Here is a 23,288-nt window from a genome sequence, read left to right as displayed (position 1 = left end):
ATGATGGGACTCTAAAAAATAGGTAATGAAATGAAATTGATTATGTCAAACTGAAAAGCTACCTTGTAGAAATGGAAATAATTAAATAAAAAGGAAGCCTATAGACTGGAACAAATTGGCTGTCATCTAAAAGCCAGTAAAATTAAGGGTTGGTGAAAAGAGAAGGCTTGTACACCGCTGGTAGGAATTCAGTGTGGTGCAACTGCAGTGGGAAATAGTATGGAAGTGCCTAAAGAAACTAAAAATAGAACTATAACGTTACCCAAGAACACCACTGCCCCCCTTGGAGGAACTATGCCTAAAAGAAACAACCTTATAAAGAGATGCATTGAAACCAGAAGACCCTTGCCATGACTGGGAGGTGGGAGAGCCTTTGATTTCACATTCTTTCTGGTTCTGACTGCTTGGTTAATCCTGCTCCCTCCCTGCTTCCTCGTAACTCTTGTGTTTTACTGAGATTCCTCTCACAGAATCTGTGAGTAACGCAAGTCCTTTCTTGAATGTTCCTTTCCAAGTGAATCCTCAATGCAGTTAAAATAATGTTTAAACACCATACGCAGATTCTACTCAATTCCAACACAATTTTCTTCTACGAACTTTTCCACCACTGTATATTGCTTTGGCCTCTTTTATTTTGCTAGTCATCTGCCCTGCCTAGCTTGAAGTCAACTTCACACAAGCTAAAGTCATCTGAGAGGAAGGAACCTCCATGGAGAAAGAAACTCTGTAAGACCAGGTAATGGGCAAGTCTTTAGGACCCCACCCATTGTGGGTAGAGTCACTTCTAGGCTGGTGGTCCTGGGTGCTATAAAGAAGCAGGCTGAACAAGTCATGAGGAGCACGTCAGTAAGCAGCATTCTTCCACGGCCTTTGCATCAGCTCTTGCCTCCAGGCTCTTGCCCTGCTTGAGTTCCTGCCTGGACTTCCTTCAAATAAACCATTTCTTCCCCAACTTGCTTTTGGCATGATGTTTATCACAGCAATAAAACCCTAACTATACATAATCCATCTTTTTTTTTCCTATTTTTTAAGGTAGGGTTTCTACATTCAGGCTGTCTTTGGAACTCATTATTTAAGCCATGCTGGCCTCAAACTCAAAGATCCATGTGCCTAAACATTCCTACTGCTGGGACTAAAATCATGCACCACCAAGACTAGCTGATTTTTTTTTGTAACCTCCTAAAGTCTAATAATTACACCACCAAACTCTTTAGTCATCTTTTATGTTTTCCTGTTATTCTCATATCAAGGTTGTCTTCTTAAATGGATTATTCAAGTGAGTGAGTTATCGACTTACTGGCTGTTTTGTAAAAGCTTACAGCATCAGTAAGCCCTTCTTGCATTCTTTTATTTGTTTTTATTGTTGCTTAGTTAGATTTGAGCTTAGTGATTTTTTTCTTTCTGGGATTTTCATTTGTTTGATTATTTTCTATTTGTTGCTTGTGGCAATTAGTATGTTTTGTTTTGCTTTGTTTTATAATTCCTTAAAGTGGTTAATAAGTTCCTTGTCCTTTAGTATTTCCTTTTTAATAACAAGCATCATAAAATTCATATACATTTTCCTGTATTACATTTTGTAGACTTGGGACTCATTATTTACCTTGCCACTTTTCATATACTCTATAATCAGAGACTGACTTGCGGGAAATTCTTTTCAATTCAATTTATACAAATGTCAAAAAGAAAAGAATTCCTTGAATGAATTTGACCAAGAAATTACAGTATTTATATACCTACAAAATATCAGTGAATATACTTCAGCAAGACCTAAATAAATGGAACCATATTGCTCTTCACAGATTAGGAATCTTAATATTGTTTGTGATGGCAATACTCATGATGTTGATCAACAGTTCCCTGCAGTCTCTATGAAAATCCCATTGACCCTTCTTGTAGAAATAGAAAAGTAGAACCTTCCATGCATATGGAATTTCCAGCAATCCTCAAATAATGAAACCAATCCTGAAAACAATTAAATTGGAAGACTCACAATTTTGGATTTTAGAACATCACAAATATACAACAATCAAAACAGCATGATGGTGACAAAGTTATGGACATGTAGATCACTGGAATAAAGTCCATAAACAAGCCTATGTAACAGTGGTAAATTGATTTTTCAACAGCAATGTCAAGAACATACAAAGGGGGAAAGGCAATCTCTTCAAGAGGAAAATATACAATAAAATCTAAATATTCATGATAGATTTGGCAATGGATTCATTCCTAAAGAGGATACCACAAGCACAAATTAAATCTAGATAATAGAGCTTCAATAAAATTTAAAATATTTTTATTCAATGATATTATTAGATAGGAAATGAAACACAAACACCAAATTGGAGAACATATTTACAAATAGAATGTCTCATAAGAGCCTACTATGCAAAATACACAAAGGGCTTGGCAAGAAAAAAAAAGTTCTCATCTTTAAGGGGGATGAAAATTAGTTTACTCTGGAGCCACTTTGAGAAACAATGGCCCTGGAATGCAGATTTCAGTTACCCTGAATGTCATATTCCAACATACAGTTTCATAAAGTGTGTTAGACAGTTTTATGCCAACTTAACACAAGCTGAAATCATCCAAAAGGATAGAACCTTGGTTAAGAATGTGTCTCCATAAGATAGGGCTGCAGACAAACTTGTAAGCATTTTCTTAATAGTGACTGATGGGGGATGGCCCAGCCCATTGTGAGTGGTGACATCCCTAGGCTGGGAGTCCTAGATTCTATAAGAAAGCGGGCTTGAGCAAGCCATAAGGGGTGAATTAGTAAAGCAGTACCCCTCTGCATCAGCTCCTGCCCCAAGTTCCTGCCCTACTTGAGTTTCTGCCCTCGCTGCTTTTGATAATGAAGTTATATAGAATTGTGAGTTGAAGAAACCCTTTCCTCCCCATGTTGCTTTGGTTATGCTGTTTTGTCACAGCAATAGTAATCTTAAGGAAAACATGATAAAAGGCAGTTATAAATCAACTCAAGTTTAAATTCAATAGTAGATATATTGAAAATGCAGTTACAGCAAGATGGGAGGAAGCTCTCATGTAGGCATAAGGCATTATCCGATGATATTCCTTGGCTTTTGGATTGCTGGAAGCTAGCACTATGCTATCTTAATAAACTGCAAAAGAATTTTATCTACTTGTCACAGGAATAGCTGTTTGGGTGCTAAAGCAAGTCCAAGATAAGGTAACTTGCCTCTGCCCTTGTAACATGCCAATCTCTCCACAGTACTTAGTTCTAATCAATCTGTCTCTGCAGACACAGCTTCTCTTAAAAGTCAATCTAATTTTAAAATGGAATAAATATTTAAATAGATATCTTTCCCAGGAAGATATTAAATATCTGCCAAGCACGTGAAAACAGGTTCCACGTCGTCACTAGGCAAAAGCAAAGCTAAACTACAATGAGATACCACTCACATTTACTGAGGCTGAATGACCATCATGGCAAGATGCTTCTAAAGGTGCAATGGTGGCATGTATACCTTGCTAGTAACCAATAGCTGGCTAATTGAATGTAGAACCCATTCATTATAGTGTTGGAAACATAGCCAACTACTCAGGGATTGTAATGTCATGCATTTTAGAGGATAATCTAGGGACACTTTACTAAACCACCATAATTACTAATTGCATTCTAAGTCACTATCCTCATAGTCATGGAGAAGTGTAGCTCTTATCCCTTGCGAAAGGAGCTTCTCTTTGCAACAGACAGAGACCTTTGCAGTAAACTACAACTGTTCAAAATGCAGAGGAAAAACTGACTTTGGGTGTCTAATCCCAGTGGATACATCTGCAACATAACTCCTTCACTAAAAGCTCATGAACTGTCATGGAAGAGAGAGGAAAGGCTGTGAGAGCAAGAGAACCAGGATGTCTGCAGTGAAATTGTGTCTCCAAGAAATGAAATGGAAGCAACACCCACCTTACCTTAAAAATAACAATGCCATAACAATGACAACACTAACAGATGTGCTTATGTGGAAAGAGAAAAATCTCAAAACCGCAGACAAAGAACTACAGGCAACTAATACTTCAAGAATTACCTAGAATACTTCAAGGCTAGAAATATCAGGTGATTGATAAACATTTTTCAGGTCAGCAGGGAGGGGAGGGCAAGAACCTAGAAAGATAGGTTACTTTGAGGAGCTGCCTTGATTAACCGAAATAGAGTAGCTTTACAAAGTGATCTAACCATGATTGATCAACAGTAAGTTTTATGTCACATATATTTTATGCCAGCAATGAAGCAACTGAAAAAGAGCAAAGCAAAACAGACTCGATTATTTAGGAAATTAAATAAGATACTTCTAAATAATCCTTGAATCTAAGAAAAATGCAATAAAAATACTAGAAATATATGTTAATTAAACAACAGTGAGAATAGAATGTATTAAAATATATCAGTGCTGAGAGATGGCTCAGTGGTTAAGAGTATTGGCTGGTCTTTTAACAATCCTGAATTCAACTGAGAGCAACCACATGAGGGATTACAGCCATGTATCATAACATTCAATGCCGTCTTCTAATATACAGGGACATATGCAGAATAAAACACCCATATATACAAACCCTTTAAATGTATATCAGATGTGTTTATAAGTGTTTCAAATGTTCATGATTTAAATGCAAATATTTAAAGACCAACCTAAACAAACTATTTAAGCTTCTATCTCAATAGGCTACATAAGAGCAAAGAGAATAATAAGGAAGTGGAATATATTTAAATCAAAACAAGGGGTTAAAAACTTTCAATGATAAAAATGGAAATTAATGCAATTTAAAATGTAGAGAGAATCCATGAGATCATTAGCTTGTTTTTGGAAAAAAAATCAATAAGCTTTTAAAAATAGCTAACCTGATTCAGAAAAAAAGCGAAGACACAAATTACCAATAATGGAAAGAATGGACATTATTGCTTCAAATCCTTCTACTATAGAAAAGACGCTAAGACCTCATCATGAAATCTTATCAATAAGCCTATAAGGAGAAATGAACGTATTTCTTAAAAGATGTCGGCAGAAGGTATTTTGCAAAATTGGTGTAACACTTTTCATCCCCACGTGCTGTTTCATAGTTCCCCTCTCCCCTCTCTTTGATGGAATGTGTGCCTCACACCTTTGAACCTCAGCAGGGTTTACAACTTGCTCTCACAACATAAGTCAATAGACGTGACGAATGTGACACTCAGGAGCCGGGTCATAAATGACAAAAAAAAGGGGAGATAAAAACTGCAATGCACCCCGAATATAGGAATGTATAAATAAACATATGCCTAAAACTATTCACACAGATCCATACATGTACATGAGTCTAAGTGGATAAATACAGACATATATTTTGTGGCGTCACCCAGTTCTTGGAAACCACGTGCCTTGTTGTTCTCTCTTCAAACTATTCCCCAATGTACTGAGATGAGTTTGGCTAATCCAAACAGAAAAAAAAATATATTATATTAACTTTCTCCTCCATTTAGTTAGACTATTCTGCAGCACAAGGTCAGAATCACTCTGACTTAATACTCTCCTGTGTGCTGCAGTTGCTTTGTGCCCAGATGGTCCGAGTTATGGCCTTCTTCTGCACACATGTGATGTGCTGTTTCTTCTGGCTCTTTTGTTCCTTAAGAGTGCAAGTCACAAGATAAGCGACGATTTCTTAAAGGCTAATTAAAAACTTTTCTGCCTATGTCCTACTTAATTAGCTTCTGCCAACCTTGATTATACTCAAATTTTAAAAATTACACTCTGTTCATATTTATTGTACTTAAATGAATATCATGAAATTACAAAGGAGAGCTACTGTTCTTAGATGATCCAGAGAATGACCTTTAGAGTGTAAAAAAAAAAAAGAAATTATGAAAATAACACAAATGCTAAACCAGAGGCTCTTTCATGTGAACCTGCCTCCTCCTGATGAGCTCTCACAGCTTCTGTGTATGCTTAAGGGCAAGAAAAGAATGTTTCTTTGACATAACAATTCCAAGTGTTCTTTTACTAGGAAAGAACCAATATAGAAATTAATATTAAGTTTTTATAATTACCAAGTTCTGGAATGTACACAATGCTTATACAGATGTTGATTTGCGACCCCACCCGTATCTATGCAACATTTATCCTCAGCACATAACATATATAAAGAAAGAACTAAAACTACATTAAAGGTAGTTGAGAGGTTGGTTTGAATAGGAATGGCTCCTCTAGACTGTTTGAATGCTTGGCCCATGGGGAGTGGTACTATTAGGAAGTGTATTAGTTAGGGTTTTACTGCTATGAACAAACACCATGACCAAGGCAACTCTTATAGAGGACAACATTTAATTGGGGCTGGCTTACAGGTTCAGAGGTTCAGTCTATTATCATCATGATGGGAAGCCTGGCAGTGTCCAAGCAGGCATGGTGTTGGGGGAGTTGAGAGTTCTACAACTTTTCACAAAGGAAAACAGGAGAAGACTGACTTCTAGGCAGCCAGGATGGGTGTTTTAAAGCCCAAACTCACAGTGACACACCTATTCCAACAAGGCCACACCTACTCCAACAAGGCCACACCTCCAAGTAGTGCCACTTCATGGACTAGGCAGACTCAAACCACCACATTCCACTCCCTACCCTCTATAGGCTTATTCAAACATATGGATCTATGGGGCCCATACCTAAACATAGCACAATACAATGTTTAGTTGTAAATACAACTAAATGTTTAGTCCAACTTCAAAGTCCCTATAGTCTATACCAGTCTCAATAATGTTAAAAGTCCAAAGTTCAAAGTCTCTTCGGAGATTCAACCAATCACTTAACTGTAATCCCCAAGCAGAACAGGAAACCAGCTGGGCAGACTTCAAACTCTGCATCTCCATGGCTGATGTCAGAGCAGTCTTTAGATCTCTGACTCCTTTTTTATCTTTGTTAACTGCAACAAACTTCTTTCTCCTAGGCCGGTTCCACTCTCTGTTTGCAGCTTTCCTCTGCAGATATCCCGTGACTCTGACATCTCTAACATCTTGGAGTCCCAAGGCAATTTCAACTTTACGGCTTCTTGCCCCAATGTCTGGGATCCATACAAGATCTTTTAGGATCCTCTAGAGGGCTACTGTCACTTCAGCTCTGTAGCACCTTGGGCTCTGCTTGACTCCACTGCGTTGTAACTGCTGTTCCTGGTGGTCATCCCATGGTACTGGCATCTCTAACATGCTGGGGTTTCTCACTGCAACTAGGCTTCACCAATAGCCTCTCATAGGCGCCCTCTATGCTGACAAACCTCAATTTTTTGCACGGCCCCTTCAGTCCTGGGCCTTCAACTGCAATTAAGACTGCACCTTCACCAATGACCTTCTGTGGCCTCACACAGTGCCAAGCTTCAGCTGTTCTTCATGACATCTTAATGCCTTCAAAACCAGTACCACCTGAGTGACTCTTACCCATTACCAAGAACGGCTGCAGCATGAGGTACAACCTCGGCCATCTCTGGAACACAGCTTCTTTGTGCTCTCAGAAAATAATTCCCAGAAGATTTCACCTCAGTGATGCCGTTCTCTTCTTAATCACCACTAATTTCTTAGCTCCATCTAGCTAGCAACAATTGTCCCAGTAGTGCCTTATGTTCTCGACTCTAAAGCCAAAGCCACATGACTGAAGCTGCCAAGTTCTGCTACTTGATGGGGCTAGAATATGCCCCCTACCCTTTATTCTATTACTAGCTTTCTATATTCCAAATCTCTCACTTGCCTAGGTTCGGAGTTTATCCAGCTGTTTTCCTGTCTTGTTTGGGGAATTACAATTAAGTGATTGGTTGGATCTCAGAAGAGACTTTTAACTTTGGAGTTTTAACATTGTTAAGACTGCTATAGACTGGAACTTTCTCTGTAAATTGACCTGGAATTCAGAGATCTGCATGACTCTGTCTTCTGAGTCCTGGAATCAAAGAGGTATACCACCATGCCTAGATTTAAGCTTTCCTTCACCGAGAACTTGCTCTGTCCCAGGCTGGCCTTGAACTCAGAAATCTGTTTGGCTTTGTCTCCTGGGATTAAAGGTGTGTACCACCATGCCTGGATCTAAATTGAGCTAGGTAGGATCTTGCCCAAAAGTCCCACTTCCTTAATCCATTAATTCCTAGAGCATAGGATTTAGCTCCATTCTACTTCCAAGTGACCCTTTAATACTTGAACCATATATTTCGTATTTTTCCTTTCTCAGCTTGCTTCTTTTCATTACACTTTTCCTGAAAGTGAACTTTAGTAACCACACAACAGAATTTATACCAAGCTGTTTTGAGACTTCCTTTTTTCCAAGCAATTAATCTAAATCTCTTCACCTTAGCCTCAGGCAGATTCTTTAGACAATGGCAAAAAGCAGCCACATTCTTCAGCAAAATACCACAAAAAGTCTCTACAACACATACTGAAATTCTTCTTTACTGATATCTCTTGGGCCAGGTCTGCTGCTGCTTCAAGTCACTTCCATATTCCTACTAGGATAGCCCATTAAGCCCCATTTAAAGGATTCCACTGCTTTCCAAATCCAAAGTCCCAAAAATCCACCTTCTTCCAAACAAGAGCATGGTCAGTCAGGCCTATCACAGCAATACCCCAACTCCTGGTACCAACTTCTGTATTAGTTAGGGTTTTACTGATGTGAACAGATACCATGACCAAGGCAATTCTTGTAAAGACAAATTTAATTGGACTGGCTTACAGGTTCAGAGATTCAGTCCATTATCATTGTGGTGGGAAGCATGGCAGCGTCCAAGCAGGCATGGTGTTGGGGAAACTTGTTACAAAGTCAAAAAGGAGAAGGCTGACTTTCAGGCAGCTAGAATGAGGATTTTGAAGCCCAAGCCCACAGCGGTACATCTATAACAACAAGACCACACCTACTCCAACAAGGCCACACCTCCAAATAGTGCCACTCCCTGAGCCAAGCATACTCAAATCACCACCGGAGGTGTGGCCTTATTGGAAGAAATGTGTCACTGTGGAGGCAGGCTTTGAGGTCCCATATGCTCAAACTAGGCCTAGTATGGATGGCCCCTTCTGCTGCCTGTCGATCAAGAACTCTCAGCACCTTCTCCAGCACCATGTCTGTCTGTATGTCACCAGACTTCTCACCATGATGACAATGAACTAAACCTCTGAAACTGTAAGCCAGCCCCGATTAAATGATTTCCTTTATAAGAATTTGCATGGCCATGGTGTCTCTTCACAGCAATGAAACCCTAACTCAGACAAAGGGCAAAGAAAAAGTCTTAACACAATACCAAATGTGCAATGACCACAAAGTCTCAAGAGTTTTGATTCGGTGAATCTGTTTCCATGCCTGAAATGTTAACAAGAGAAATGCAGATGAGAGAGAACATGAAGGGCTTGTCTTTCTGAGTCTGGGTCACCTCGATCAATATTGTTACTAAACGTCCATGATTTCATTTTTCTTTACAGTGCATATGAACCACGTTTTCCTTTTCCAGTCATCTGATGAAGGACATTTAGGCTGTTTCTAGTTCCTGGCTATTATGAATAGGGCAACAATGAACATGACTGAGCAAATATCCGTAGAATGTGATATTGAGTCCTTTGGGCATATACCAAGGAATGGTATAGCTAGGTAGATTTATTTTGTGTTGTTTCAAAGTTCTCCACACTGATTTCCAGGGTGGCTGCACCAATTTGTATTCTCACCAACACTGGCTAAGGAACTCACAACCTGATTCACTGTTCTTGTTGCCTGTCCCCGGTGCCTGTCATTGTGCCCTGTGCATAAGGAGCATCTGTTAAGTAATTCAGTTTTTTAAAAGTATACACTGGAGTTGGCCAGTATAAAATTCAGCAAAATAGGAAAATAAAATCCATAAATTTCTAATCTATGCAAAAAGTGTGCATATTATTAGCTAATCACAAAGATGATAGCAACATAGCTGTTTGTCAAAAGCCAAACACTAAGTGCTCATTCTGTCAGTCCTTAGATAATGGTGAAGAGCATTGGGTAGGACCTCTCACCTAATAACATCCCACCTAATAACATCAGGAGAAGATAGATATTTCAGGGTTTGGGGTTCAAATATACTTAAGCCCAGAAGACTTGTCTCCTCCAGAATGCAGAAGGGCGGGGCAGAAAAATTACATGGTTTGTATTCTGGTTGTAGTGGTTTCAATAGGAATGACGCCTACAAGGTCATGTGTATGAATGTTTGGCCCATAGGGAAGGACACTATTAGGCAGCATGACCTTATTTGGGTAGGTGTTGCCCTGTTGGAGGAAGTATGTCATTGTAAAGGCAGGCTTTGAGGACTTACATGCTCAAGTTATACTCAGTGTGGCCACAGTTGTTTCTTCTGCCTTTGGATCAAGAAGTAGAACTCTCAGCCCCTTCTCTAGTACCATGACTGACTGTATGCCACCATGCTTCTCGCCATGACAATAATGAACTAACCCTGTGAACCTGTAATCCAGCCGTAATTAAATGCTTTCCATTATAAGAGTTCTCGTGTTCATGGTGTCTCTTGACAGCAATAGAAACCCTGAGACACTGGTCTAAACTGGCTTAAATAAGCAATTGCATACACTAAATAAAATAATTTCAAATGAAGTGCAGGGAAGCACAGAATGAGGTCCCCTAACATTAGGTCTGGAAAAGTGGACAGCTTCCTTGAAGAACATTTACATGGTGATGTGAGAAAATATGAGGAGGTGATGTTAGAGAGCAGTCTGGGGGTCTCAAAAAGAGGGAACAAGTTTTTCACAGCCTTCAGGCAGGAGCCAAAGGAGAAAGACCTGAGAACATAGGAGAGCTGGCACGAACACTTGAGATGAGGCTGGAGAGTGAGGCAGACAACAGGTCAGATGAGGCTCTTGAAAAATGTTGACATCCGAGTTCCATAGACAGTCCCTAAAGAGTTCTAAGCAGGAAAATTACACGTTCTAACTGCAGAGCTGAAGACCTGCCTGGCTCCAGCAACTACAATTATATCTGAATAAACGAGATAAGCCTTTCCTTCTCTTAATGACTTTATTGCATTTTTGTTTATTCACTCTACCGTTTTCTGCCTTCCGTAAATTAGCGATGTAGCTGGACTCTTGTGAAGCATAGCTGGAACCATTCTTATGCCCACAGCCCTGAGGTAGGGCCCTAAATCAAATCACAAGGTCATAATTCAATCTCTGTTCTCAGTAAGGTGAGCTACTTTAAAATTCAGCTTCACCCATTTTGATAACAGCTTTAATCAAACATTAAAGTTGCTGAAATTAGAGATCTACTTCTATTTCGAACAATATAGTAAAGGCAACTATGAATCTGGGAAGCAATATAAATGGCTATTGGGTGAGCGAAAAGACAACCTAATTATTGACATCAACACTGGAAACTGTTATGCCGTCATAGATGCTGTAGATCACCACTTGCCTATACTCTCTGCTATAGTCTTAGTGTCTGTATCTCCACATAGTTCATTTGTTGCAATCTTAATCCCTGACATAATGGTGTTTGGGCACTGAGTAGATCAGAAAAAGACAGATTTCAAAGAATTCAAGACCCAAAGAATTCTTTCATTCTTTCCTCCATGTGGGAACTCAGCCAGAAGGCAGCTAGCTGTCTACTTGAAGAAAAAGGGCCTTTGCCTCTAGAACTGAAAGAAGAAATAGCTGCCTTTCAAATTATCCAGTTTATTTTATTCTGTTTTAATCCAAACATACCAAAATATTTTTTAAATATTTTATTACATTTGTGTGTATGTGTGCGTGTGCGTGAATGTGTGTGTCCCAAAGGTCAGAGAACTTTCAGTAGTCAGTCCTTCCTTCTGCCTGTGTGGCCTGGGGATTGTACTCAGGTCACTAGGCTTGGTTGGAAAGAGCCTTTATCCATTGAGCCATCTTACTTGCTACCCAGGAAGGCATTCCCTATCTTGCTCTGGTTCTACCAAGAAATGCTGGTACATCTGCTGACAGAATGTTTACTGCATAAATGTTGAGCATGGGTCTCTCATAATAATATATGTCATTCTAGGAGCTATGAAGATCCTTGGTGAGTATAGTGTTTGTCTTGCAAACACGCACACTTGAATTTGAATTTCCAAAACCCAGATAAAGCCAAGCAGCACAGAGTGTATCTGTGATCCCACTGCTCCCCTAGAGAGAAGAGAACCCCAAAGCTGTCCTGACACAAGCAGCTATAACAACAACAACAACAACAACAACAGGCCCTGTCTCAAAGGTAGAAGGCAAGATTAATGCCTTATTTATACCAGGACACAGCGCACACACACACACACACACACACACACTCACACACACATACAGACACACACACACACACATACACTCACACACACACACACCCACACACACACACACACACACACACACACACACACACACACACACACACACACACACTCTCACACACTCACACACCTCCAGTCTAGCCTTGATAGCCTTGACAATCATCGCACCTTTTGGAATGTTAGCTGTGAAGAAAGAGGCTCTCCTGGGCCTTCAAGCAATACACTGTTCAACCCCTTCTCCAGGCAGCCCTTCCCATAAATGCTGGATTTCTCCATCTGGAGTCTTGTCCATATACTCCGAGAGAGAAAAAAAAACTGATTTTTTTAACAACCCCCAAAATCCAAAAACAGATGCATTATAACACGGTTTCTTCATCCATAGGAAAAGCTTTTACTCCAGTGACTTTCCTATGCCTATGAGCCTTGAGAAATACTCAAGCTCCAAATGGACACCAACCTCTACGAAGGCTCCAAATCTCAGAAGATCAATGTCAAGCACCCTGTCTTCTCCATAATGGGAAGGAGGCTAAAAATGATGTGCCATTTATTGGCCTCAGTCAACTCAGATTTGTTAGAAAGACACCTATGGTCCCCTGCAATTAGAGGCACATGAGCACAATATAGCTCCTTTCCCTCATCTTGACTTCAACGTCATAGAACTAGGATTAACTATATGTGTAGTCAATCCTAGCTCTGTGTTCAAGTTTGCTTGAAGAATTGTCCTGAAGCATATGCAACAATATCCTATTTGCTTCCTGTTCGGAGACAGGAAGTAAAACCTTCCTTTAGGAAACTGGAAGCACACATTCAAATGCCTTGGCATTGCAAACCTAACAGGCCATTTCAAACAGTGTAAGCTCTTGAGCCCCCTATGTTTTTATGCACTGTCCTTCCATGAGAGGCAGTCTCCGAGTATCTGGTCCATCTATACACCTTGAACACCGCTTGAAATTTTCTCAAATTCATAATGGTAATTAACAAAGACAACTGAAGTCAGTGTTGCCTTAGGGGAGTGAACATCTCATTAGTCATTCAAACGTTAACTGCTTTAGAGATATGCACTCCCGGGAAGGTATTTCAAATATCAACTAACCGGTCACAATACCTGTGCATTAAAACTAATTAATAAGTCTATATCATACTCTGTCAAGGAGAATACTAAATTAAATTTCAGATAGAGTAATGAGACAAGATTGTTAGTTTTCCATCGATATCATAAATAATGGAGATAATCACCATACCCACATGAAGATTGTATGGTGAGCAAGCTACTGTTAACAGTAGAGAATGAGGGATGCTTCACTAGCAGTATCCCCTTCAAGATCTCCAAATGACCAGGATACTTCTACTGTGTTCTCCTTTTTAAAGTTTCTTCTCCTCTCAACAGCACCAAGCTTGTGAAAAAAGCTCTTAACAGTTGGACCTTTGGGACACATTCTAGATCCAAACTATAGTAACCTAAGAGAGTCCTATTTATGGAGCCCCTCCTTTATTCCCCAAATACCCCAATTTGAGGAAAAAACTGTAAATACCCGATAAGCAATGGGTACAATCCATGTTCACAGTCTATTCTCCAGTTGTGTTCTGTCCATACAATTCAGAAGACAATAAGTCATAACTGTAGGTTGTATGGTCCATCTCCCATTCTGTCAAGAGTAAAATGACAGCCAGCCTCTGGTGCATGGAGGATACCCTCAACTAACATGGGGGATTTTCTACAAGATCTATCTGCTGGCTTAGAGCTGAAAGATCACTGACCTCTGAAAAGAAAAGCAATTCCCTAAAACCACATGCCTAGAGTCCCTCACAACCTGCTTGAATTGATTTGGATTATCTGACAGGGCAGATTTGTTCCTGCTGATTCTCCACACAGACCCTTGAAGCATGGCTGTCAGAAGACTCACCCACACTGCTGGAAGTCTAGGCAGCCTAGTTTTCATTGGGATAACTACAGTTCCTACTCACACTTCCTAAGAACTCTGGAAAGAATGGATACAAAAGGATCCCACGTTTAGTTTCCAATTTGGCTTATAACCAGCTTTAGCCTACAAATTGCAAGCAAACATTCCAACTTGATAACCTGCACCCTGACTTTACTCCCAGTTTCCTTGTACCTGCTCCTAGAGAATAATACTTTAGAAGAATGAATAGTATCTCTCCAAAATAGTATTCAAATGCAGATTTGAGTGTCAAGTCCGTTTACTTTTAACAGTAGATGTCCTGATCAATAATGTGGTGGAGAAAATACAGACTTTGGCACTTATTCTTTGCATATCTTTTTCATTATTATTCGTTTTATTTGTTTACATTTCAAATATTATCCCCCTTTTCAGTCTACCCTCCATGAACCACCCAACCCATCCCCCTCCCCTTTACCTCTAAGACAGTACCCTCACATCCACCCAATCACACCTCACTCCTCTAAAATCCCCCTATGCTGGGGCATCAAGCCTCCACAGACCAAGTGTCTCCCCTCCTCCCCTCCCATTGATGCCAGATGAGGCGGTCCTCTGCTACATATATAGCAGAACCATGGACTGGCCCAAGTATACTCTGGTTGGTGGTTTAGTCCCTGGGAGCTCTGAGGTTAATTAATACTGTTGTTCTTATTATGTGGTCTCAATTCCCCTCTGCTCCTTCAGCTTTTCCCCTCCCTTTTCCATTGGGGTGCATTGGATTCAGTCTGTTGGTTGGCTGTGAGCATCTGCCTCTGTCTTATTCAGGTGCTGGCAGAAACTCTCAGAGGAAAACCATACCAGGTCCCTGTCTGCAAACACATCTTGGCATCAACATTAGTGTCGAGGTTGATGTCTGCAGATGGAATGGATCTCAGGTTGGGGCAGTCTCTGAATGGTCTTTCCTTCAGCCTCTGCTCCATATTTGTTCTCGTATCTCCTTTAGACAGGGACAATTCTGGGATAAAAATTTTTAGATGGGTGGGTTTCTCCATCACTCCACTGGGGGCCATGTCTATCTACTGAAGGTGGTCTCTTCAGATTCTGTCTCCCTACTGTTGGGCATTTCAGTTAATGTCATCTCCAATGGGTCCTGGGAGCCTCTTCCATCCCTGGTGCCTGGGACTTTCTAGTAGTTCCTGAAGTTCCCCACTCCCCACCCCCACCCTCAGTGCTACTTATTTATATTTGTTCTCCTGACACTCTGGACTTCTCTCCTATCTCCCCCATACCTGATCCTGCCCTTTTGGTCCTCCCCTTCCCTCTCCCACCCAGACCCCTCCCTCCATATGCCTCCTGTGAATATCTTGTTCCCCCTTCTAAGTGGGCTAGAAACATACACACTTTGGCCTTCCTTCTTGTTAAGCTTCATATGGTCTATGAGTTGTGTCATGTGCATTCTGAGATTTGGGGCTAATATTCACTTATCAGTGAGTACATACCATGTATGCCTTTTGAGTCTGGGTTACCTTACTCAGAATGATATTTTCTAGTTCTATCATTTACTTACAAAGTTTGTGAAGTCATCATTTTTAAACTGATAAGAACATATACTACACTTGATCTTAGCCAAAAGGCCGAGAAGCGATGAAGTCATCATTTTTAATAGCTGAGTAGTATTCCATTCTGTAAATGTACCACATTATCTGTATCCATTCTTCTATTTAGGGACATCCGGGTTCTTTCCAGAATCTGGCATCTGGCTATTCTATATAAGGCTGCTATAAACATAGTGGAGCATGTGTCCTTGTTATATGTTGGAGCATCTTTTGGGCCCAGGAGTGGTATAGCTGGGTCCTTGAGTAGTACTATGTCCAATTAAGGTCCTCTATCATTTTAATGAGATAAGATTTTAGGTCAGAATCATGCTTTTCTGGTGTTTTAGAATATCCGAACCTTGATGTGGTGGGAGAACTGGATTCTGATGGTGACAAATGGCATTGGTTTCTGTTGATTACATTCTTGTGTTTGCCTCTCTTCATCTAGTTATCTCACTGACCTTGCTGTCTGACTGGATCCTGTCCCTCCTGTGAGCCTATGAGCCTGTGAGCCTGTGAGCCTGCTTGTGACAGACCTCCTGGGAGTCAAACTGTCCCTGAGTGGGAGAGGGGGTCTGGAGCTCTGGCTCTGCCCCGGCCCTCATTAAGGGTCAGAACTTCTTTTCATATTTTACCTGTTGTGTGTTGGTAGTGGTATGTGGGACAGATTTGAAAAGGCAGTTGGGGCATGGGATTTAATCCCATCTATAATGGCAACTGAGACCATGCCAGCTGTGTCTACATGAGCTAACCAGTTTCTATCAGCCTACTACGTTGCAGTTAGCCATCTCTCTATCCCGACTCCTCTCCGACTGTTGTTATTCTGACGACTTTAGGTAGTCTGGGTGGGTGTTCAGATTTATTAAACTGAAACATTTTAGTGATAGAAAGTGCTATACAGGCCATACATTTTGCTACATCATTAAAGAAGTACTGTGATATTTGGAAGAAAGGATCATGATCTTATATGGGAAAACTTGTGTTCAAATCCCTATTTACCATTGAGTCTTCCTGTGACCCGAAGCAAGGAACTCCATTTCTCTGGATTGCTTCTGTAACCAATGAATGATAACATCCAGAGTTATCTGAAGAGATGTTAAAAGGGGACAGGAAGATGTATCAGTGGTTCAGAACACTTAGTGCTTTTGCAGAGACCCAGGCTTGGCTGCCAGCACCCACATAACCTCTAACAACCACTAAAGCTAGTTCTAGAAAATCTCAAATCCTGGCATCCCCAGGTACTGTATGAACATAGTGCACATACATATAAGAAGGCAAAACATCCATATATAAAAAATAAATCTTAAGAGTTTTTTAAAGCAAGTTATACATATATTTTTCAGATGGTTAAACGTTGACAGAAAGAACTTATGTGAGTTATTCAATATAACGGCTATTCAGGAAAAATATTCATGTCTTTGATTGATTAATTGCTGGCATTGATTAATTGCTGTCAGTGGTTTGGGTATTGAGCTAAGCCTTCCATATGCACCTTCACTATCATTTATTCTTAATATTATTCTTAATACTATTACTTATCTACTCATTTCCATGATGAATATACTATCAACCGTCTTGAGAGAGTTAGTGTAGTCATTGCGGGTCCACATAAGAGGGAAGGCAGAATGTGGGGAGTTTGACTGTGCTTATCCCACACCGGCCTGTGCTAGGCTGTAGGGAAGCACAGAGATATAGCTCGCAGGGGTGGGAAACTGCAGTCTGAGATGTAGGAAAGCCTGAGTTGGTTGGGGACCTCCCCTCTTCCCCAGACCTGTGACAAGACTAGGGATGTGGGGTTCTCTGACTCCTGGACATCCAAGCCTTGCTGGGAGTTATGAAAGAGCCAAGAACAGAGTTAGGGAGCCACTGGCTAGGGACAGCATCTACTCTGGGGTTGGAGGAAAGGGCAGCACCAGCTTGTCCCAGCGTTGATTGCCCTTGGCTTGGCTCTGGAAGTGCAGAGAGGCCTTCTACTGTAGAATTAAGCTGCAGCTCTGCAGGCAAATGCCTTCTCCATGGCTCACTTGGGTGGATCTCAATGAAAGGATCTGTTTATTGACTGTTCATGGTGGAAAGTAAATGCATACCTAACTGTACCCGCTTCTCAGTGTGGACCTGAGATTAAATACCTTTTGCAGGGAGCAATGTCTGGGAAAAGGAGCTTATTGGCTAAGCCCTTGGGACTTATAGGTACCTCATTAACATGGAGAACCCTGTTTTGGGCCTCTTTGACCATAGGACACGTTTCTTTTATGTGAGGAGCACGGCACATGTCCCAGGCCAGGAGACTGGCAGGGAGTGGGTTGTTGTGTAAGTCTCAGGTGTGTGACCACTGACTCTCTGGGTCTCAACCTGCTCCACCTCTTCAAACTTCCTGGCATGGTTTCACCATCCAATATGTCATCAACTCTACATGTGCAATATCAAAGACGTTCAAACTTATGTGCGCCTCACTAGAAAAGCTAAGTTCTTGTGGCCTATGTCAGTTTTATAGTAAGAAATGAACATAGTAAGAAATCAAATTTATAAATGTCACTCCATGTGATTCAATTTTAAAGTTCAAGAATCATAAGATCAATTGGCTTCGTTTAAAACAGAAATGCTTAGCAAAAAAAAAAAAAAAAAAACTCAAACAACTTACTTGTTTTTGCTGTATCCCTTTAATATGGCTGCCCAGGTACGTTATCTGGGTCTCCAAGACTGCAGCACATGGGATGGGGATGGGAATAGGAGGGATTGTAAGCAGCGGTCAAGCATAAAGTTAATGTTCAGTTAAAGGAGGTGGATCACCTGGCAAATGCAGCAGCTCTCTAGATAGTGGGGATGTGGAGGTAACAGCCATCCTCAAATTTATTTCTCACTAAGAAAAAGCTAAGCCTTCTGCATTTCCATGCAAACGTAAACAGAGTAAGGTGCCTCAGTCTTTATTTCAACTTTATTGCTCCTGTGCCAAAATAAGGTGAGAGACGTATAAGAAACTATAACCCCAAATTAGCTTCATATTGCCCCTGTACTGACTCAAAATATAGGTTAGATTCTATAGTACATGGTCTGTAGTAATATAAGTTTCTTGCTTTATAGTAAAAAGTACAAGAAATTCAATAAATCCATTTCCCTATGAAGTATTGGTGAACAGCCCAGGTAAAAGGAACTGCTATGGAAATGGATTTAATTAACCGAGGGAACTCACACTACAGGGTCCTACTTTTCTTTTTAATTTTTTATTGGATTTTTTCAAATTTACATTTCAAATGTTATCCCCTTTCCCAGTTTCCGGTCCATAAACCTCCTATCCTGTCCCCTTCTTCTATGAGGGTGTTCCCCCTCCCCATTCACCCACTCCTTCTCACTCCCCCTGACTTTCCTCTACAGTGGGGGGGGGGGCAGGAAGAAGGGCTTCTCCTTCCATTGGTGCCCAACAAGGCCATCCTCTGCTACATATGCAGCTGGAGCCATGGGTCTGTCCATGTGTACTCTTTGGGTAGTTGTTTAGTCCCTGGGAGCTCTGGTTGGTTGGAGCTCTGTTGTTCTTATGTCCTTCAGTCCTTTCAGCTTCTTCAGTCCTTTCTCTAACTGTTTTTCTACTCTTTCGTTCCACTGTGGAATGGGGATGACTTACATGCTATGTTCTTTGACCTTCCGGCCATCAGGATGATGAGCCAAATCAGCCTCTTTATTTACAAAGTACCCAGCTTCAGCACCGGAATACACATCACAGCATGGGTTAAGACACATAGTCAGCCTGGCTTGTTCACAGCTACCTGTGACTCCTGACAACTTACTCTCATGGGCATACTTTATGCAGACAGAAAATGCTGAGTTGCAGGAACAATCCACCACCACCTTTTAGCCCTGTGCCAACAGCTTTAGAAAAATGGTCTCTCATTGTAGTTGCCAAAGAAGGGGTATTGTGACATTGTATAAAGCGTGTGCACATAGCAATCCTCAGAAATCACTTGTCATTCATGAGGCTCCTGCTGCGTCATGATCTCAGTAGATTGTTGGATTTAATAGTTATCTTATTGTTTTGTTTGTTTCCATGTTTTGAAATCTTTGTTTAAAAATTTCCCATCTGAAAAGAATATGCACATGCCCGTAATTCCAGCATTCATTGTTGGGGGGAGGGCAGTAATGGGGGGAGGATGGGGAGGGGAACACCCATATAGAAGGGGAAGGGAGGGGTTAGGGGGATGTTGGCCCGGAAACCGGGAAAGGGAATAACAATCAAAATGTAAATAAGAAATGCCCAAGTTAATAAAGATGGAGAAAAAAAGATAAAATCTAGAATACATTTTGCCATTGAAATGATGTAATAAATAGTGAATATGCAAAAAATAAATACATAAATAAATATTCATGGGGAAAAAAAAGAGTGTGAGAGGGATGCTAGTTCAAGGCCATCCTCAGCTACTCAGTGAGTTCTAACCTAACTTAGGCTTTATAGCCAGACACTGCCTCAGAAAAAGAAAAAGAGAAAGAAAGAAGGTAAAGAAAAATTATAACCCATCTTTCAGTCATTGTGCATGATTTAACCAACTCAGATCAAGTGGAATTGCTATAGCAGATTGGTAAATGGCAAAAATTTGTTTATTGAAGTCTTAACCCTAATTCAAAACAAGAAGTATGTGTAAATAAGGTCACCAGAAATTTAACTGAGATGAAATCAAATTTATACAATTTTAATAAAACCGGTATCCTCCATGAAATGGAGAAACTTTGGTACAGACACGCACAATGCAAATTTGCAATGTGTTTATAAGCCAATGAATGCTGAGGGTTGGCAGAAAACTACCAGAAACCAATGGCAAAGCACAGAACACACCCTCTTCACAGCCTTTAGCAAAAACCACTCTTGATAACACTGTCTCAAAATTCTAGCTAGTCCCAGAGCGACAGGACCAGAAATCTTTGCTGCTTTAATCAGCCTAATTTATGATGCTTTGTCAGTTTTAGAGAAGCCATACATGAGTGTTATAGAGAATCTCATTCCATGATTGCTTTCTGGTTTGGGCTTTAATTTAATATTTTTTAGGAACTTCATACATACATCATATGGCATTTATATCACTCCTGCCCTCCTGTTTCCAGTGATGCTTTTCTTGTAATTAATAAACAGTATTCCCCAAATCCTAACATGAAGTATTTGTTAAGTCTATCCTCTTTTTTTTTTTTTTTCTTTTCTTTTTTTTTTTTTTTGGAGTTGGGGACCGAACCCAGGGCCTTGTGCTTGCTTGGCAAAAGCTCTACCACTGAGCTAAATCCCCAACCCCAAGTCTATCCTCTTGAAAATATGATGTAGCATTCCAGTGATATCTAGTACACATCTATCATAAATATTCTATAATGTGCCCAGATTGTGAGCCTTTACACAGAAAGCCACATGGGTACACTCACAAACTAAATAAAGGGAAGGCAGTGGAGTGGGAATTCTGAGTACCGGATTCCATTTTCCACACCATTTTTTAAATAAGAATCTGTAGGTAGGACTTTAGGACTAGGGGCTGGAGAGATGGCCCAGTGGTTAAGAACTCACCCTGCTATTGGAGAGAGATGAGTTCAGTTCCTAGTATCCCTGACAAGCAGCTCAGAACAACCTGTCACTCTGGCGCCAAGGGATAATACCCTCTTCTGGCCACCAAGGGCACCTACGCTCCCATGCACAAATTCACATATATTCAGATAATTAAGACTAAATTCTTTTTAAAGATGTGATTACTGAGTGTGCCCCTTCATTTATATACCAAACTCAAAGAAAAAGTAAAAATATTATTATTAAATTTAAGGCGAAAGAGATAGCGCCTAGAGAAGCAATGCATGTAACAGAGAGCCAGGATTACTTACTTTCAGGTTCTCTTTGTTTAAAAATATGAGTGGACTGGAGAGAGGGGGGAGGGACGGAGGGAGGGAGGAGAGAGAGAGAGCGAGAGAGCGAGAGAGCGAGAGAGCGAGAGAGCGAGAGAGAGAGAGAGAGAGAGAGAGAGAGAGAGAGAGAGAGAGAGAGAGAGAGAGAGAATATGAATGTGTTTGCTTGGCATGTGTCCCATAGGCAAGGCATCACTCTGCAGTTCTCCTCAGGATACTGAAGCAGGAGGATCACATGAGCACAGGAATTTGAAATGAGACCGAGTAACATAATAAAAGCGTGTCTTTAAAAGTATACAAAAACGTTCAAGCTTTAAAAAGATGGATTTTACATCCTTTAATTTATAAGATGGCTATTTTCTTAAGAAAGTCACACGTTTGCAATGTAAGAGCAGACGCAATTTTATACCCAGATGTAAGATTCCTGCGAGCAGTCAATGTTTTCGTCCCTGTTTCTTTGGGCACATTGCAAACTCTCTGGTACATCACTGCTTTAAGTGTTGAGATGAAATCGGCTGCAGTGGTTTGGCACTTCCTGAGGTTCCCTGCTCCTGAGCGCAAAAACTTAAAAGCCGCTTCTTTACTTTTGGATAGTCATATACATCTTTAAGCAGTGACAAAAGCTATGGGCTGTCTCATGGGAAACAATGCGAAGTACAAATATATGTGCCTTTTTGGAAACAATTGTGGTCGTTTCTTGAAGTACAAGTAAAGTATGTATCCCAGGCTAAAGTTCCCTATTGTTACAAGTCACCAGCTCTGACGCAGACATCTATTCTTCTTTGCCTTAGTCTGTTCAGGAAACTATAAAAAAAAAATTAGCATGTAGTAGTTTGAATGAGAAATGTTCCCTGTCGTCTGGAACATCTAAACATTTTCTCCCCTGTTCACGGTGTTGTTTGGAGAAGTTATGGACGGATGCAGCCTTGATAGAGGATGTATGTCAGTGGGGCGGGTTTTGGGAGTTCAAAACCCCAGCCCAGTTCACGTTTGATCTCTGCTTTGTGTTTGTGGTTGAGATGTGAGGTCTTAGCTTTCCGCTCCTGCCACTGGGCCAGCCACTCACTGCCCTGTCCCCACACCTTTACAAACTCTCATCTCTCTGGAACTGTAAACCAAAATAAATCACTTCTTCCATGAGTCGCTTTCGATTTTGTTTTATCACAGCAACAAAAGGGGTAACTGATTTACACGCTGAGCCATGTGGCTGATATTAGAAAGAAAACTGGGAGAGGTTAAAGTGGAGTTAGGTGGGTCTTTACTTCCCACACATTTGAAGGCTTCGAAGTCCACATTTAAAGCAGTGCCTGCTTTAATGCCTGGTGAGGTCCACTTCCTGGCTCGTGTATAGCATCTTCTCTCTATGTCCTCTCAGGGCACAGTTAGAAAGGCAGCTCTATGGGAGCCTCTTTTACACAAGGACTCATACAACCCAGGGTTGCTTAGGGCTCTCATGCATGGCCTAACATTCTTCTAAAGCTTACTTCTTAACACCATCCCATTAGAGATTGGGTTCTACACACAATTTTCAGAGTACAAGTACACCCAGAGCACCTCTTTCAGGAAAGTCTTTTCTGGCTTTGCCAATCCATGCTGATTATTCCTTGCTCTGAATTTCTACTGCATTCTTAATGTTTACCAACTTAGTCTTTTAGTGATTTGTATC

The 23,288-nt window shown here is 40.7% G+C and overlaps 1 pseudogene; it reads right to left on the bottom strand.

Annotated features, from left to right (window-relative positions):
• Positions 1 to 15,699: 15,699 nt before the first annotated feature.
• Positions 15,700 to 15,811, bottom strand: LOC116902640 (annotated as a pseudogene).
• Between the last annotated feature and the right edge of the window lie 7,477 nt (positions 15,812 to 23,288).

The sequence above is a fragment of the Rattus rattus genome, chromosome 5 (assembly GCF_011064425.1).
Source record: "Rattus rattus isolate New Zealand chromosome 5, Rrattus_CSIRO_v1, whole genome shotgun sequence".
Lineage (NCBI taxonomy): Eukaryota > Metazoa > Chordata > Mammalia > Rodentia > Muridae > Rattus > Rattus rattus.
The sequence above is the reverse complement of the archived record's forward strand: the minus strand, read 5'-3'. Positions and strand labels throughout refer to the sequence as shown.